Source organism: Spodoptera frugiperda, chromosome 6, assembly GCF_023101765.2.
Source record: "Spodoptera frugiperda isolate SF20-4 chromosome 6, AGI-APGP_CSIRO_Sfru_2.0, whole genome shotgun sequence".
Lineage (NCBI taxonomy): Eukaryota > Metazoa > Arthropoda > Insecta > Lepidoptera > Noctuidae > Spodoptera > Spodoptera frugiperda.
The window spans coordinates 4,412,664-4,429,004 of NC_064217.1; the positions used below are offsets into that span (position 1 = coordinate 4,412,664).

The following is a 16,341-nucleotide window of genomic DNA, read 5'->3' on the forward strand; positions in this document are numbered from 1 at the left end:
AAGTCAAAAATTATTTATTTCAAATAGACCAGGAAAGCACTTTTGAACGTCAAAGCAAATATTGTAATATGTATTAACAACGTCTATCTGTCGGTCAGTTGCTGTAAGTCCATTATTAAGAATATAGTATATAATCAAATATGAATATTGAGCTTTACTTCAATTTTGTACCTATAAAGTTTGTATTACTATCTACGTAAAACCAATATAGCGAGGATTGTAGGTAACATTATACCTTCTCCCTTCTAATTCAACTAATACCGGGATTTACAATGGATAAATAGTAGACTACGGCAGCGTAACGAGTGCCTTACCCTGTTCCCGGTTTAAACTAAAAGGTTTTTAATTTAGTGGCGGCAGCTCTTGATGAAGTAAAAGGTTTAGGACGCGTCTACTCCATCTAGCCAATCACCATCTTTGTAACAACAAAAAATGTTAACAAACTCTTTGGAAAAAACAAAAACATATTTTTCTGATGGAGAGTCTATTAAGAAAGTGAGAGTAGATGTTTGTATATTGAAGTTAATGAGGTTCTTTACTTAGATATCTACGACCATTGCTTTTGCCAAAATGTTGTATAAAAAGAAAGCACTCTTAATACACAACTGAAGAGTAAAAGTACAAAGCTTATGATATTAAGTATTTCAACAGCATCATTATAAAAATAGATCTTTTAAGTAGGTTTTCAGCCATATTTCATACAACAATACTTTGTTATACTGTAATAATTGGGACGCAATCTCATAAGTAATTAGTTATTTTCTGTGCCGCATGTCGCCACTGTACCTACTACCAGGTGACGGCTATTTTTATCTGCCCTTTTCATGTTACATTACACGTTATTGTAAATTGTAAGTAAATAATAAAGAAACTGAATATCCAATAATAATGCTTCATTATTTGAACCTTCTACAGATACAATATCTATCTAATCAATATATTGCAAATATATGTCATATTTTTGATAGTTTACCTTGGCGTAAAAGTGAGCTCTCCCCCATAAACGATAGTATTTTACGATCTAATATATTACTGGCATTATTAATTACATTAGTTTTATGCTTTATTGACATCATTGGCCTAGATCATTTATATTTATAAATATTTACTAAAAGGAATAGGCTTGGTCCTAAATTACGAATTTATTCAGTTAATCCTATGAGTCGTGGATGTAAATACTTGGTAGAATGGTTGCCAAAGATTCTTATAAAGAAGTGGGCTAAGTTTCATAATCTCAAAAGATATGTATTTTTTATATACTTAAGTCATATTGGGACCAAATTGGATGATATGCGTAAACTAACATATTTATATGTTACAATAAGAAAGTAGTGTTTATTGGTAAGAACTAAATGTCACCAAGATATTTGATCCGAATAAAAAAGTGCTTCAATATTTTAGTGCTAGGAAAAAAACTAGATACTAGGTATATTATGGCAAATTGAATATTGTCGACACATGGTTCGCCTGTATGTTTTAGGCTAGACATACTAAACAGAAGTATACCTACAAAACATGTTTTTTTTTCTACTAGCTGGTCCAGCAAACTTTGTACTACCTCAATCATTCGTTTCTCACCTTTTAAACCTTCCCCAAATAATTCAAGATCAAAATTAGACAAATCGGTCTAGCCGTTTTCGAGTTCCAGCGAGACAAATTCACTATCCAAAGAAATTCATTTTTGTATATAAGATTACATACTTTATTTACAGTCACTAGTTAATACACCAGCCTACATCCAAAATAAATAACAATAATTATTTGTTTATTTTACTCAACCTATCCCGAAGAAAATTGATCATCCCAGTATACAATACGTGCCTACATACCTAATACTCGGACCTAACTGAATTTAGCAATCACAATGAACCCTCGAAGAGGACGAAATTAAATCAGTATTCAAGAAAAGCGGTTGTAATAAAACAGGCAAGTCTCCACGCTGCTACTACAACCATAAAAACAGTTGTTTCTATTTATCGAAGCTCGTAAACCTCATCCTTATTAAAGTTTAAAGATTTAGAGGAAGAAGATTGTTGTAGGAATTCTGTTGCTCTAAAAGTACCTATTTGGGTGATTTTGTCTTTCAAATAAGAAACACCATGTTAATGTATTTTTTTTATTATCATGGGTTCTAGTTCATCATCAGTCGCAAGACTGTGAACAAAGGCCACCCCTTTACTCCTCCACGTAAAAGACAAGCCGCCACCGGCATTCACTGGCTCTTCGCGACTCAGACGATATCGTCGATCAACCTAGTGGGTGGTCTGCCTGCATCTATAGGTCCATCCATCAGTTCTTTGAGCGACGTTGCCTGCCCATTGCCACTTCAGCTACATATTTTGAGAGCTACTTTTTTCTTTGTCGAATTTCCATATTTCGGAATTTGACGCGCAAAGACTCCCCGCTTTCTCCTGGGTTCTAGTTAGTATTTACCTATTACTTATTATCCAATTTCCACTGTCCAATCCAATAATATCCATTAGTGATCTAATTTGAAATGTTGTGTTCAATATAAACACGTGCGACCACTGGGCTAATTAATAACGGAGATACAAAAGAAAATAGTGCAAAAAATAAATTCTTATACGCATTAAAGCAATTACTTAAAACATTTATCGCCACACTCAGAGTCATTTAATGCTTACTTAACCCAGTCCTTAGTAATTGTTTTTGGAACAAAATTGTTACTAAGGAATAGTTTAAGTAATCATTAAATGACACTGAGTACGGCAATTAAACCATAAACGTCTTCATCCTCATTATGCATGTATTGATGCATCGATCATGGCGAATACTGATCAATTAGCAACAGCAACCATCTTTGATTTAGAGAGGCGACAACACGTAGCGACTAGTAATTAAAGCAGTGCTTACTAATTGCAAAGGTACTTGAACCCTATTATACACAGCATCAATAGTAATCAGGGTGATAATTGCTTAATCATGCTAATTATTAGCAACATGTAGTAGTACTTCTCTTGCTTTATTAAACATTCGTGTGTTGAGACAACTGATGTGAAATGTGTCTACATACTTGCAGAAGTAGATTAACTGTCTTTTTCTTTTCAAGAAGACGAGTCCTTTAATTTTTTGTACTTTTTGTCCGTAATGGTTAAAAGAAAAGGACTAAAAAACATTTAAGATGATCTAATTTAATCACTTTTTTATCTTAAAACAATATCTAATCATGTACTCCAGCAGACGGATTCAATTAAAAAAGCATACTGACTGTATGAAAAACAATACAGATCATACGATTATTACTTTAGCATTTGCTAATGTGTCTTAGTAGTTATAATACAAATGTATAGCAAAACACTACCACAGAATCACTATAAAACTCATTAAAAGAACACTCTAATCCTAAATGAGCAGAACACAGCATACTAAACGCTATTGTTCAAATAAATTAGAAGCAACAAATGTTGGCACAAGATTAAATCTTTCTGCACTATGTTGCTAATCTTGTTACTCGTTAGTTTCTCCACAGGGTCTCAGTAAATGAAAATGTTCTAAGAAATAAGCTAATTAAGAACATTGTAAACAATTAACATGTGTCCCGCATTTGTAGTTGTTTAGGTAAAGAATATTTACTACTTTAATGAGTTTTAGTATCATCTTTTTCGCGTCTATTCCCCTCACCACTCAGTGTCATTAACCGTCGTCTCTAAGCGTTTTGATTTGGATCAAATCTTCTTCGATTTTCTGCTGCGTGGGTACTACTTTGCAGAAGTAAATGCCAGCGATAGCGTAAAGATATGTTCAATGCGTAGGACTACGTCAAAAGATATTTTACTTTTTTGGTGACAAATTTTCTTAAGGCATCCTAATCCTAAAATCCTTAGTAATTGTAGCAAACAATCTGAGCTTCTGAATATTTTAGAAATTCCTAGTATTTTAAGTGGGTATCTCTCTCCGACTTGCATTAGTCCGTTATTTTTTCCGTTTTTTCTGCTAATAATCGCAATTTACTGCTTCGTTTTTCAAATCTTCAAAATGGGTATAAAATCCATATCGATAATATACCTTAGTTGTGCTCTTCCCTCCCTTTATTTGAAACTCAGATCACCCAACTTCTGGATAAATTTCTTTTTCTAAGTAATGAAACGCCAATAATCCCAGCAATCACAATACATTCCCATACTATTTAATTTCCAACTCTTCAAGAGAATTCAGTATAGTTCTATGAAACTCCAATAATATATCAATAGGCACACGTGGAAGCCTTAGTTTAACACACCACATATCTATAGAAGAACATATAATATTATATAGTACCTATATACTGTACTATAATAGCTACCACTACTTAAACTACTACTACCATTACCGATAGAGTTACTGAGTGAATTTCATAGAAATGTTCCTAAGTACTTAGACGAAGTAGAGTTGTGTTTTCAAATACAACTCGCGTCGCTACTAAGCACCTTATATGCGTTCAGTGTTCATAACTGAGCTTTGAAAATAGCTCTTATTTATTTATACAACAAGGAAGCTTTTTACTTACTTCTGTAGGTGTGATTTTAATAGATAGCTGTGATTCATTCTGATAAGAATTTTCTCACATATATTTCGTTGAAAAATAAATCCTATTGAATTGTCTTTGCTATGGAAAGAGCTCGCTACGTTTACAAATAAACGCTATGATGGTGACCTCTTTTTTTCTATAAAAAAAATGTATATTTATGAACATTTACGGTCTTACTAATAAAAATATATTAAACAACTGTTTAACGTCTGATTACTTATTCAGTGTTTAAGGCGTGAATAGCTAGATATACAACACCTTACTAATAAACAGTGTGTAAGCCTTGAGTAACTATTTAATTGTTATAACACTAACTACTGGTAACATTTTGAGAAGTGTTCCGAAACCTTAAAACGTTAAAAACACCACACATTTCTATTTCTATTTTTCTTTCATATTTACATGATCTTATTTACCAGTCACTAGAAAATAAGAAATGAAGGACTTCTGTTTATTACAAAATATTTTCAGTATACATACATGCAGATATTTAAATTATTTTATTTAATATTTTCTAATCTGTAAAATGTCATCTATAATTAAGAATATGTTTTGAACGCGCTTCGAAACGTCAAATGTCATATTCCGCAAGAAATGTAAAAAGATAAATACAAATCCAGGTCGTGTGGTTTTTTGTATTAATATTTCATATGCATTCATTTTATTATTGATAACAACGGGAAATGCAGTCGTTTGTATCGTAGCAAAGAAGAGAAAGCGTGCTACTAATTGGGATCCCTTGTGATTGAGTTTAAAGTAAGTATTATTTACCAAATTCTGCTCCAGTTAATTCTCAAAACTATGTATATTTTTTAATTACTACCTATTTGTTTCAGCATAAGGATGAGCAGATGATGAGAAATCAAGTTCTCAATGAGAACTGTCGTAGACTGAAAATGAGGTAACAATGAAACACATGCTATAGAAGCCTATGAGTGGACACGAGCTGAACAAGAGCTTCGTCTAAGAAATTTACAATAACATATTTGACTAGAAACTCAAATAAATAAAATACATTCTCAGTATAAACTTGTTCTTTTATTTTAAGGAAATGTTTGTTAAAACTGTGTTCTTATAAACAATTGTCTTGCAATTTGTCCAGTAATATCGTATGATGCCTGACTCTGTTGTTGATGAAATGGTGGCTGATTACCAGTTTCAAACATTTAAAGAATTTACAGTACAGCAAGAGGAAGTAAATGTTTGATTTTTGACTCTTGCCATGTATGTTGGTTGCATCGTCTTGTACTTCTTACTGCGCCCATACCCTGAGAGCTACACAAACTTGAAGCTCTACAGAGAAGCCGCCAGCCAACCTTCTTTGTTTGTTCTATGTCTTCTCGGATCAAGTCCACCACTTCTCTGACATATCTCTTAGTAAACCTGTATTTACCTATACATTCATCTTCTTCGAAAACAAGGCATCAAATACGTTTTTTATAAGGTTTTAGTAAACCTGTATTTACGTTTACATTCATATTTTTCGAAAGAAAAGAAATCAATACGTGTTTTATAAGGTTTTGTCTTTCTTGGTCGTTCCTCATTGTCCAACTCAAGAATATTAAAATGGCGCAGATATTCGAAATAATCCATCATAACCACTAAATTAAAATATATTACGAGATAAGCCACGACAATAAGTTATTTGTTGGTTATTCACACGCTAAACAAGCTTATTTGACTGAATAAGGATTGTGTAAAATGACATACACTTATACAACTGTTATAACGGGTGTATAAGATGACAACCCCTATACATTGATTATTAGTAATGAATATGCTATAACACGTGTATACAGCGTGTATACAGCGTGTATAAATGTTTATTAGTAAGACCGTTAAAGGTTAAAGTCTTCGTATTTAGAGAAAAATATAAGTTTGGCAGTAAACTTTTTAATAAATGCCGTTTAAGAAATAGACTAGATAAGACCACAATCTGGAATATATGACTGGTGATGACGTCATTCACTTAACGACAAGAGATATCAAAACTCAGTCGAGTGCGCCATATTTAAAAAATAAAACGTGAGAAGGGTCTATAAAATTTGCACGCGACATGCGAAAAAATTCTTTCGTTTATTGTGAACAACTGTACGCGAGATTTTTGTTAAGAAAAATGTTTCATGAGCCGCCTAAGTAGGTACGTACCTTTGTTAGAAATTTTCTTAGTCGTAACTGAGCGTATAAAATTCAATTTTCCTCTGTAAATTGTCTAGACGCGGAGACGGGGACGTTTTTGTGGTTTGTGTGGATATGTAAGGATATTTTTTTCGATACGGTTACGTATAACGAAGCTACTTTTGCGACGAATAAGAAGATAAATAATTTCTTTGAATTTGCGAAATATGATGGTTCTCGACCTGTGTCATTAAATTTTACTCACTCATACATGGCTGGTATCTGATAAAATAAAAATAAACTATTATTGTTTCAAAAAGTTTCCTATTTTACAGCCGTATTCAGAGTCATTTAATGGTTACTTAATACAGTCCTTCGCGCGATTGTTTTCGATAGAAACTCGTTACTGAGGAATAGTTTAAGTAATCATTAAAAGTCTCTGAATGCGGTAATTTGCGGACTACCTAGCGGGTTTACTGGGGCTCTGGTTTAAAAAGCAGGAGTAGGAACGGGGTGGTTTTAGTAAGTAAGAGTCTGACACTCCCTCTCGCCTCGCCAAGGGCGAGAGAAGTCATTGGATGACCTTCGCCCCTTAAAAAACATACAAGCTTAAGGTTACTCGGACTAAGCTTACTAAAACTTCACTTATGATAAGTTTAACTCTTAAAAACCCAAAAAGGTCTGCTTTCAGTAACATGACTCATAAAACCAACAAGTTAAAGTTTATGACGAATCGATATCTTAAAGTTTTGATCCGTGCCTGATTGTGTTTGAAGATTAAGCGTTTAATTTTCTTTGAATCCAATTTTGAATATTAAATAAATCTAGCTGGCTTTACAGAACAAAGTTAAATGGAAGTTCACTTCTCAAATCATGGTATTGACACTTTGTTGAAATGGAACTTTGAAGCTGATTTATATTCAGAGGACGTTTTTGTTTTAACTATATAATATATCTTTTGTCTTTTTCGCTATCACCGTAAAATATTATAACAAAATATACTCAAAACAATACGGTTAAGTACGTACGTAACAAAAACAAAACTTAAATCGATAATCCTCTCAGAAGAAAGATATGTATAATTATTTCTATTATGTTAATAAAAATTTCCAACAATTTCTATTCCGTCCTTAGAGCATTAACGCTTCTCGCGATCGTGGCGTAGATAACGAAATAATCACAAAAACATTTCCTACACAAATTGGAGGAAAACTCATCACAATAACACGGAATATTTCTCATCTTAAGGAATGGTTTTGATTGCATTCCACCATGGTTATAAATAGCGAATAAGCTTCTAATTACACAGGTAGAGACACCGAAATATACTCCTTGTTGACGAGAGAAATCCTTTTCCCCGAAGGGCAATTACTATTATTATATTGAAATATTTAGAAATAGAGTATAGGTACTTACTAGAAATATCTCTTTGAAATGATATGTGCCCTATTCGTTTCAAGGTCATTTGCGAAAAAACCCAAATTCGAGTACTTTTGTGTGTTTTCGAAAATACTGTCATTACAAGTAATTATGGCATTAATAAATATATGAATGGCATAAAAGAAAGAAATAAGCGAGAGGCTCAAATAAGGATAATATGATCGACTGATTTTAAGTTCCTAAGAATACAGGTTACTTGTAGTTGAAAGAAAACTGGCGGAGTTTTCAACCTGAAAGACCTCTTAAAGCAAAATATCTCATAATATAAAGTTCTATAAAAGTCGTTTTGTATACACAGAAGCCTAAAATTATAAACTTAATTTCAAATCTCTTAAATGAGCTGTTTAAAATAAACGACAGCAGTTTCAAGTGAAATAACAGCATTTAAACTACTTCACCAAGACTTTACTAGCCTTAGAAACAAGAATCTTAACATTATGATATTATAAATCGGATAATAAAACCAGTTAGTACATTAACTATACAAGTTATACATTAATTGAAATGAACACCGACCAAAATGAATGTCGTAATTAAAAATAAATAGGACCTTTATTATCTAACCATTTGTTTTGTTAAGACACCGCAAGAGGACTTGAGGAAATGGCTTTTAGAGCTGTGGGCGGTTTATTGTACGGCCAACGAAGTTACCTAGTTGGAAAATCAACTCATCCAGTACTTGTGTGGAAGCTAATGTTTGCTCTCAATGACTAGATTTAAGTACTATTGCAGAGGAAAGTTAGAAGAGGAAGTAGTTCAGAGAGTCTTGAGAGCTAATTGGAACGAATAGTTAAATCGATTTTAGATGCATTATTATGAGGCTGTTGTTTTTCGAATCAGTATTTAATTATACATCCGTGCTTTTTATTTAAGGGGGAAAATCATCCAATGACTTCTCCCGCCTTGGGTGAGGCGAGAGGTAGTATCAGACTCGTACTGACTAAAAATCACCCCGTTCCTACTCCTGCCCTTTGAGCCGGAGCCCCGGTAAACCCGCTAGGTAGTCCGCAGCTCCGAATATACATCACTGCTACCACTGAAAATTGCTATACTGATAAAATATCTATACATTGATCCCAATAAATTTAATACACGTTTAGCACATCTTCATTTTCACTAAACATCTTAAAAAATAAACAGGAAATACGGAATGACTTTTTTAACTTTCCTCGAAATTATTAATTATTTAATACACGTGCTCGTTTTGAGGATAAACTCTTTATTTTATCAATATTTTTATTAGAATCTTCATTCAAAACACATCAAAGTTGATAATCCTAGCCACATGACAAAGTTGTTTTCCAAAAACATATTCTGTGGATATTGTACACACAGCGAAATTTTCCTAGGAAGTTCTCATAATAGTGTTTGTGTGCGAAACCGCAACTTTATTACTAGTTTATGAAATACTATTCCAGCTTTGTTCTGCGAGTGAATTTTAATTAAAAAACTTGTACGATTTGAACCTTAATTAATGGGTTAATGGTACTCAAAAAGTTTGAAATACGTGCCTCAATTTCAAGCTACAATTCGGCATAAAGTTTTCGGATTGGTTTGTCGATTTACTAGGAAATGTTTCGGGAGTTTCCGTAGCTTCGCTCGTGTCCCCTTTTATATTTCCTTGCTCGTGGACAGTTCATTGGTTAGCTGACAAATGACTATAATAATACCTTTCACGTGTTATAAGTTTTCAGGCACATTTACATTTTTTCAGGAAGGAAAATGTTCACTTTGTAAAATATTACATTTTTCACAAGAAAACTGACTAAAGAGCTTACTTCTTTCTACCTAAATTAATGTCGTCCACGACTTGAAAAAACGTCTAGTACTTTCACGTTTTTTAGAATGCTATGTTATAATTTTGGAAGAGGAGCACTGTTAGTAAATATTTCAATAAGAATGTTTAGCTTCCATTTCCTGGTTAGTTAACTATTTGATTTTCTCAGTAATAGCAATATTTCGATACAAAAGCCCTTGATTTCTCCGAAGGCATCGATAAATGGATTTGAATACAATGTTTCAAACCTAACCTACATTGCAAATTGCAATACAGATTAAATTTCATAATTGTTTACTAATTCAATGCAGTAGCGGGAATTCAGTGAAAAATATTGGTAGTTGGATTACATTACATTGTAATTAGCTACCTAATTAAACATTTTGTTTTTAGCTACCTCATAATGAGCTTTTTGTTAGGAAAGTATAATAGCTAGGCGCCTAGTATTGGAAGGAGTATGATGTGACGTTAATACAGAATCGTAGGCATATTATTTATTATCCAAAGCTACGGAGAACCTAAGGAGTTACCAGCACTAGGGCCTGAGAGGCCCTCAAAGCAGAAGTAGGAGCAGGTTGCTCGCCCAGAGTGAAGTCATTGGATGATTTTCCCCACAAAAAGGTACCTATATGATGTTTAGAAAGAATCTTATAGGTCTGTCATAATTTTGGCCACTCGACCGTTGAGCCTGCTTCTTGCATGTCTTGATATCATCGTATATCAGTAAGTCACTAAACGGTTGTTGATATAAGCTAATTTAAAGAACTATGATACTTTACTAGGACACCACTGGTTTAGAAATCAGTGCTGAAATCACTAATTCCTACGAAAAAGGCCAAAGCGAAGTTTCAGTCTCAAAATATAATTTAATTACATTACGGCAAAGTTTTCATTGAAAGTTCAAATTAATGTGAAACCTAGACACTTGACATGTACTGTATTTAAAATAACTTTCTTTTTGTAACATAGACTAGAATGAAAAGTCACTTAAAACTAGGTCTCAGACAAACAGACAGTTGCGGACAACTTTAATGAATTTCTAAGGCCGTTACGCGGTTCAGAAACTTATTTATACCTGGAACATCAACTTACCCTTATCACAAAACTAATTTAATTAAATAATTATAAATTATCTCCTGTATACTAAACTACTTCAAACTTTCATAGCTCGTAATCCCCAACTTAAGTTTTATATCCTTTCTACCTTTAAATAAACTCCGCTCAAACCGTATAACCGCAAGATAATAAAAGCCAAACGATAGTTTAAACTAATAATTTTCATAAGCTTTATTACCGAAGCCGGAGTTTCGATAACCAAATAAAATTCTTCCATATTCAAACCGGCCGGAATTTAACGCTCCCATAACTTTGTGAATGGTTAAACATCTGGCTGATTCTTTGGCTGCCACAATAAAAACGAAAGTTACCGATCTCACACGAAGTTGCCCGAAAGGAAAAGAAATAAAAATAAGAGTACCGCAGACTGTCTGGAATCGAACAAAACGAATGCACAAGTGCACGTGTGGTTAGGTGTCCGGTCTCAAAATGGATGCGATGCAATGAAAATAGATATAGATTTTGCATATTGCTCCATTTGTCCCACCGGTCGCGGTTCTGATTGTGACGCCACAGACAAATCCGAAAGCAATACATTTGCATACAATTCTTTTTTTATAATGTGACGTTATTTCTAACGTGACGTCAAAAGTGTTTGTAGATAGACATTGTGATAAAGGTTGAACAGACACGTGGTTAGGAAAATATATTTATTTGTTAAAAAAATATTGTCATTGTGTTGGCAGAAATTTTAGCCCCAAATTCCTATAGCTAAACAAACCCCTTTGTTTTTAGAAACGTGATAGTATCAAGGGGTAAAATTTGATAATTTTAACTAACGCCTAGAGATAACTTGCAAAGTTATTTGAAGGAACCCTTATCTAAATGTCAAGTTACCTGTTGAAACCTGACCCATTTGGAAGCTAAGCATTCTCAGGATAATTGTAACGAAGCATGAAAGTCCAAAAGTACAAGGACGAAATTTGTGATTGAGGTCAGTCCATATATAAAAGTGTCTCCGGATCCTAGTCACGACAGAGTAATTAAAACTGACGCCGTACAGGAGATAACCCACTTTGATTGGATTTATTTTTGGGCCATCAAATTAAGCCAAGGTTTAGAACAAACAAACAATGTTAAATTAATGGGCTTAGATGCAATTACTGTTTTATTTAATTACTCACGTAAAATAGGAACAAGACGTGGGTGTTCATGTCTACGGTTGATTTAATTGTGTCAAATTTTATTTGTCTTGCTCATCAAGTTGTCCCACAAAATCCGTTGCTAATTAGAAAATATTATTTCCAGTGACCTTCAAACAAAACTTTATAAATACACACGTATGTACGTATGTATATGGGCATAAAATTATAAATGCGAATGTTTGTGAGTTTGTGTTTTTATGTGTATGTTTGTTATTCAATCACGTCAAAATGACTGAAAGGTTTGGGATGAAATTTGGAGCAGAGGTAGCATATGGTATGAAATAACACATAAGACACTTTTTATCCCACGGGATCGCGCACGAAGCTGTTGGCTAGAAGCTAGAATGGGCATAAAATTAGAATTCGTCTCTAGTCCGATGGCATTTCCAAACACATTCGAGTATACAAATAAATAAACCTCATAAAGAGACAAGGAACAACAGTTTATGTAGGTCACACAAATATTGATCCTCCATGACACAGCTGTACAAAGCTAAGCGTTTTTCTGACTTCATAAAAAAGCAATATCATACTATAGGTACCTCATCTTTATCAACAAAACCTGTTCATTTTCTTTAACAGTTCGATAGTCTCACTACCTTACTCAGAGTCATTTAATGGTTACTTAACCCAGTCCTTAGCAATTGTTTCCCATACAAAATCGTTACTAAGGAATAGTTTAAGTAATCATTAAATGACTCTGAGTGCGGTAGTTAGTCTTGCTCATTAACAGTCTTGAAAGACATCCCGTGACTTCAAGTTTTAGGATAGAAATTGGCAGATGAAGGAAAAACAAACACATTTTCCTCTATACGGAAAAAAATATTCACTTCTAAAACTCAAAGGACGGGGAGAAATCTTAATAAACTCGCGTTCGCATGAAATACGAAGGATGTTCGCAATAAATGAATTTCTTCCGCAAGTTTCTACTCTCAATATGTGCACATAGCTCCAAAGTTAAGCTGTCAGCGTAGAAATGGAGCTGGCAATCGGAGAGCAGGAAACGAAAGTACTGCTTAGTACACATTCGATATATTTGCACAGAATCCTCACTTCGATATGTGGAATTTATTAGGTATTTATGAAGTTAGCCACTTGTGATTAAAAGCATATTTGTTTAGGTAAATCTGTTTGATAGTTTAATTCTATATTATATTTAACTTTTTTTATGGTATAAGCCCGTAAGCGAGTAGACGGATCACCTGATGGTAAGCAATAACCGCCGTCCATGGCCACCCGAAACAACAGAGTGCGTTGCCGGCCTTTTGGGGGTTAAGAATTTTAAGGATTGTTGGGGAATTAGGGATTTGGAAGATTGCGAAGGGGGTAATTGGGTCTCCGATAACTCACTAAGGGTTTTCTTAGATACCGTGGTCTTACTCTGGTAGAGCCAAGTAAATTATTAAAATCATTTAAAATAAGATTTTCATTTATGTATAGGTTTAATGTTTAAAACTATTTACGCTACTTTAGATTCATATAAATTCATCTTCAACAGCAATTTAGAAATATTCTAATAAACAACCAGTTTCTAAATTAATGCTAAAATATGAAACCGTCATTTTAGTCCAGAATTCATTCAAAAGCTATTTCCTTTGATAGTTTTAATGAATGTACAAAGGAATCCACAGACGTAGTTGCAATCAACATAATTATTTTCATATTATTTGTTCAGAGATGGAACAGAAACAAAATAGTTATGTAATTGTTTGTTCATTTACATTCTGTTTTTAAGCATTACATTATAAATAATTATGGAGCAGGTAACTTAAAACTAAACATGTATAGGTCCGGAGCTGTGAACTGCCTTGCGCTAGATTGGTTGCCGGGGCTCCGGCTCGAAAAGTAGGAGTAGGGTCGGGGTGGTTTTTAGTCAGTAAGAGCCTGGCACTCACTCACCCAAGGCGGGAGAAATCATTGGATGTTTTTCCTCCCTCAAAAAAACAACATATATAGATATAAATAGTTCTCATTTAAGAAGATTTTCTTCCCACAATTAGCGTTATACTTAAAAATATAGAAAAAAACTTTATTATTCACAATTGATCCGAAACTTTGACAAACAAACAAAGAGACCTTGAAATCAATAGTAGTAGGTAAAATCTTTGAGAATTTTCTAGAAGTATTTCAAAGGCTTCTCAATAACTTTGCGAAACACGTGTATTTATTTCTAAGAAGTTTAAACTCATGTCAAAATGTTAGAAGTTAACCTTCTATGTTTTATATTCGGTGGCAGAACGAGTGGCAGTGCCATCTAATATGTGTCAAGCATTTATCTCTCATTGAAATAGACAGTCTACATTCATTGCTGTTCATTGCATTCTGATTTAAAATTTATTACATAATCTAATTTATAAAGCTTAATTTGTTAGGTATTTCGTTTCAGTAGCTCTTCATATATTAAGTTAAAGAGTATTGTAGTGTGTGATAACATACGAAATCTTTCACAAGGTTCGAGCTCAAAGGCCTATTATGTTCAACAAACAAAAGAAACAAAGTAATTATGTTATTATTTTACACAATACCTGTAAAAGTAAACTAAGCTCATTTGTTGCTACATAGCTCGCAAGATACATAGGAAAGTCTTCTATTTTTTCCGATCTGCCCCCGGAGGTTTGACGACAACTTACGACAATGACAATGACAACCCCGTACATTTACCTTCTTTGCTATTCTCTTCATTTGTATCAGGTTGGCCGCTATTAAGTTACCAGCATAGTTTGGACCAGTAATTTTTTTTTTATTCACCCTTCTGTATTGTATAACACACATGGCGAACTTAATATTCGTATTACCTGACTTATTCTACAAATGTTTATAATTACATAGTGTTTATTTGTCTTAAGCAATTAATGGTAAGATTTAGTTAACGGCAACATCTTCAGTTTATCACCTTCACGGGTTGCATTAAAGTAATTACGACCTACTTCGTTACAGCTTTAGGTACATTTTAAAACTAACTAACTGCACTTAGATTTATGTGTTAATGACTAAAGTTTTACTAAGTACAGTGCGGTAACTCACCGCAACTTAATGATGTACTGTCCAGGACTGAAGTAGTTGTACTAAGTAAACAAATCATAGAGTGAAAAATGGTTAAGTCGTAAACTTTACTTATTAACATCCTGTATTTAGGCCGGTAAACGACCAGAGAGATCACCGGATGGTAAGCAATCGCCGCCGCCCATGGACGCTTGAAACACCAGAGGCGTTACAAGTGCGCTGCCGGCCTTTTGGGGGTTAAGAATTTAATGATTGTTGGGGAATCAGGGATTGGGAAGGGTGGAATTGGGCCTCTGGTAATCACACTCACACAACGCAAGCGTTGTTTCACGTCAGTTTTCTGTGTAGTCGTGGTATCACTCCAGTCGAGCCGGCCCATTCGTGCCAAAGCATGGCTCTCCCACACTTATTGTATTGGTTAAGGCGTATTTATAATGTTGGTAGCATTATATACTTTTTGCTCACATCCTGCAAATATCGTATCCCAAACATAATGTAGGTACTGGCTACAAAACAATGGAGTTTCAAACAGGTGTAATATCAATAACACGTGATAATTAAAGGGCCGTGGGAGCATAACCTCAGTTACAGTGGTTAGGTACTCGTACTCATGCTAATTGTAAACAAGTCATTATTACAATACATCGCTAATTATGTGTGTTGTACTAATTCGAGTCGTATAGTTATAGGTGTTGCGTTTACTTTTAATTGGCTTTGAACAGAGGGTTTAGTAAAGTATAGAGTGCAATCCCGATGAAACTACTGAACGGATTTTGATGTGGTATACAGACAGGGTGTGAGCTGACTTGCGTGATAGGATATTTTTTATTTCACGGTAATGCAGACGAAACCGCTGGCAGAGGCTAGTTTGAACTAAAAAGACCGATAATATATAATTATTAAATTAATTATCTTCAGTAACAATATTACTTCCATCAATTTGTTATCAGATAATTAAACATATTATCTAAATTATTTTACAATTTTATAGACCATTTAATATTCGTCTAAGTCCGAAAAGGACCATTGAAACAGCTTTTTATGACAGCAGGTCTTAATTTTATGGAGTTCAGATAATAGATGTTCTTCATCATTGCTTGATTTATGGCCCAGAAGTAATTCTGTTTCCTTCTGAAAGGTAAGTACCTACACTTTAATTTAAATCAAAATACACTTAATTGCCTTAGCAATAATGTTCCGAAAAGATTGCAAGT

The 16,341-nt window shown here is 33.8% G+C and overlaps 1 protein-coding gene and 1 long non-coding RNA gene across 2 annotated transcripts in view; one reads left to right on the top strand and one right to left on the bottom strand.

Moving 5' to 3' along the window:
• LOC118267410 (G-protein coupled receptor moody-like) overlaps window positions 1-16,341 on the top strand; it is a 125,447-nt gene that overhangs the window by 25,226 nt on the left and 83,880 nt on the right. The gene's annotated exons all lie outside the window — the stretch shown is intronic.
• On the bottom strand, window positions 5,545-6,366 carry LOC126910763 (uncharacterized). Its single transcript, XR_007705369.1, has 2 exons — window positions 5,985-6,366; window positions 5,545-5,911 (listed from the first exon to the last, which is right to left on the bottom strand). It is a non-coding gene; the product is annotated as an uncharacterized LOC126910763 (long non-coding RNA).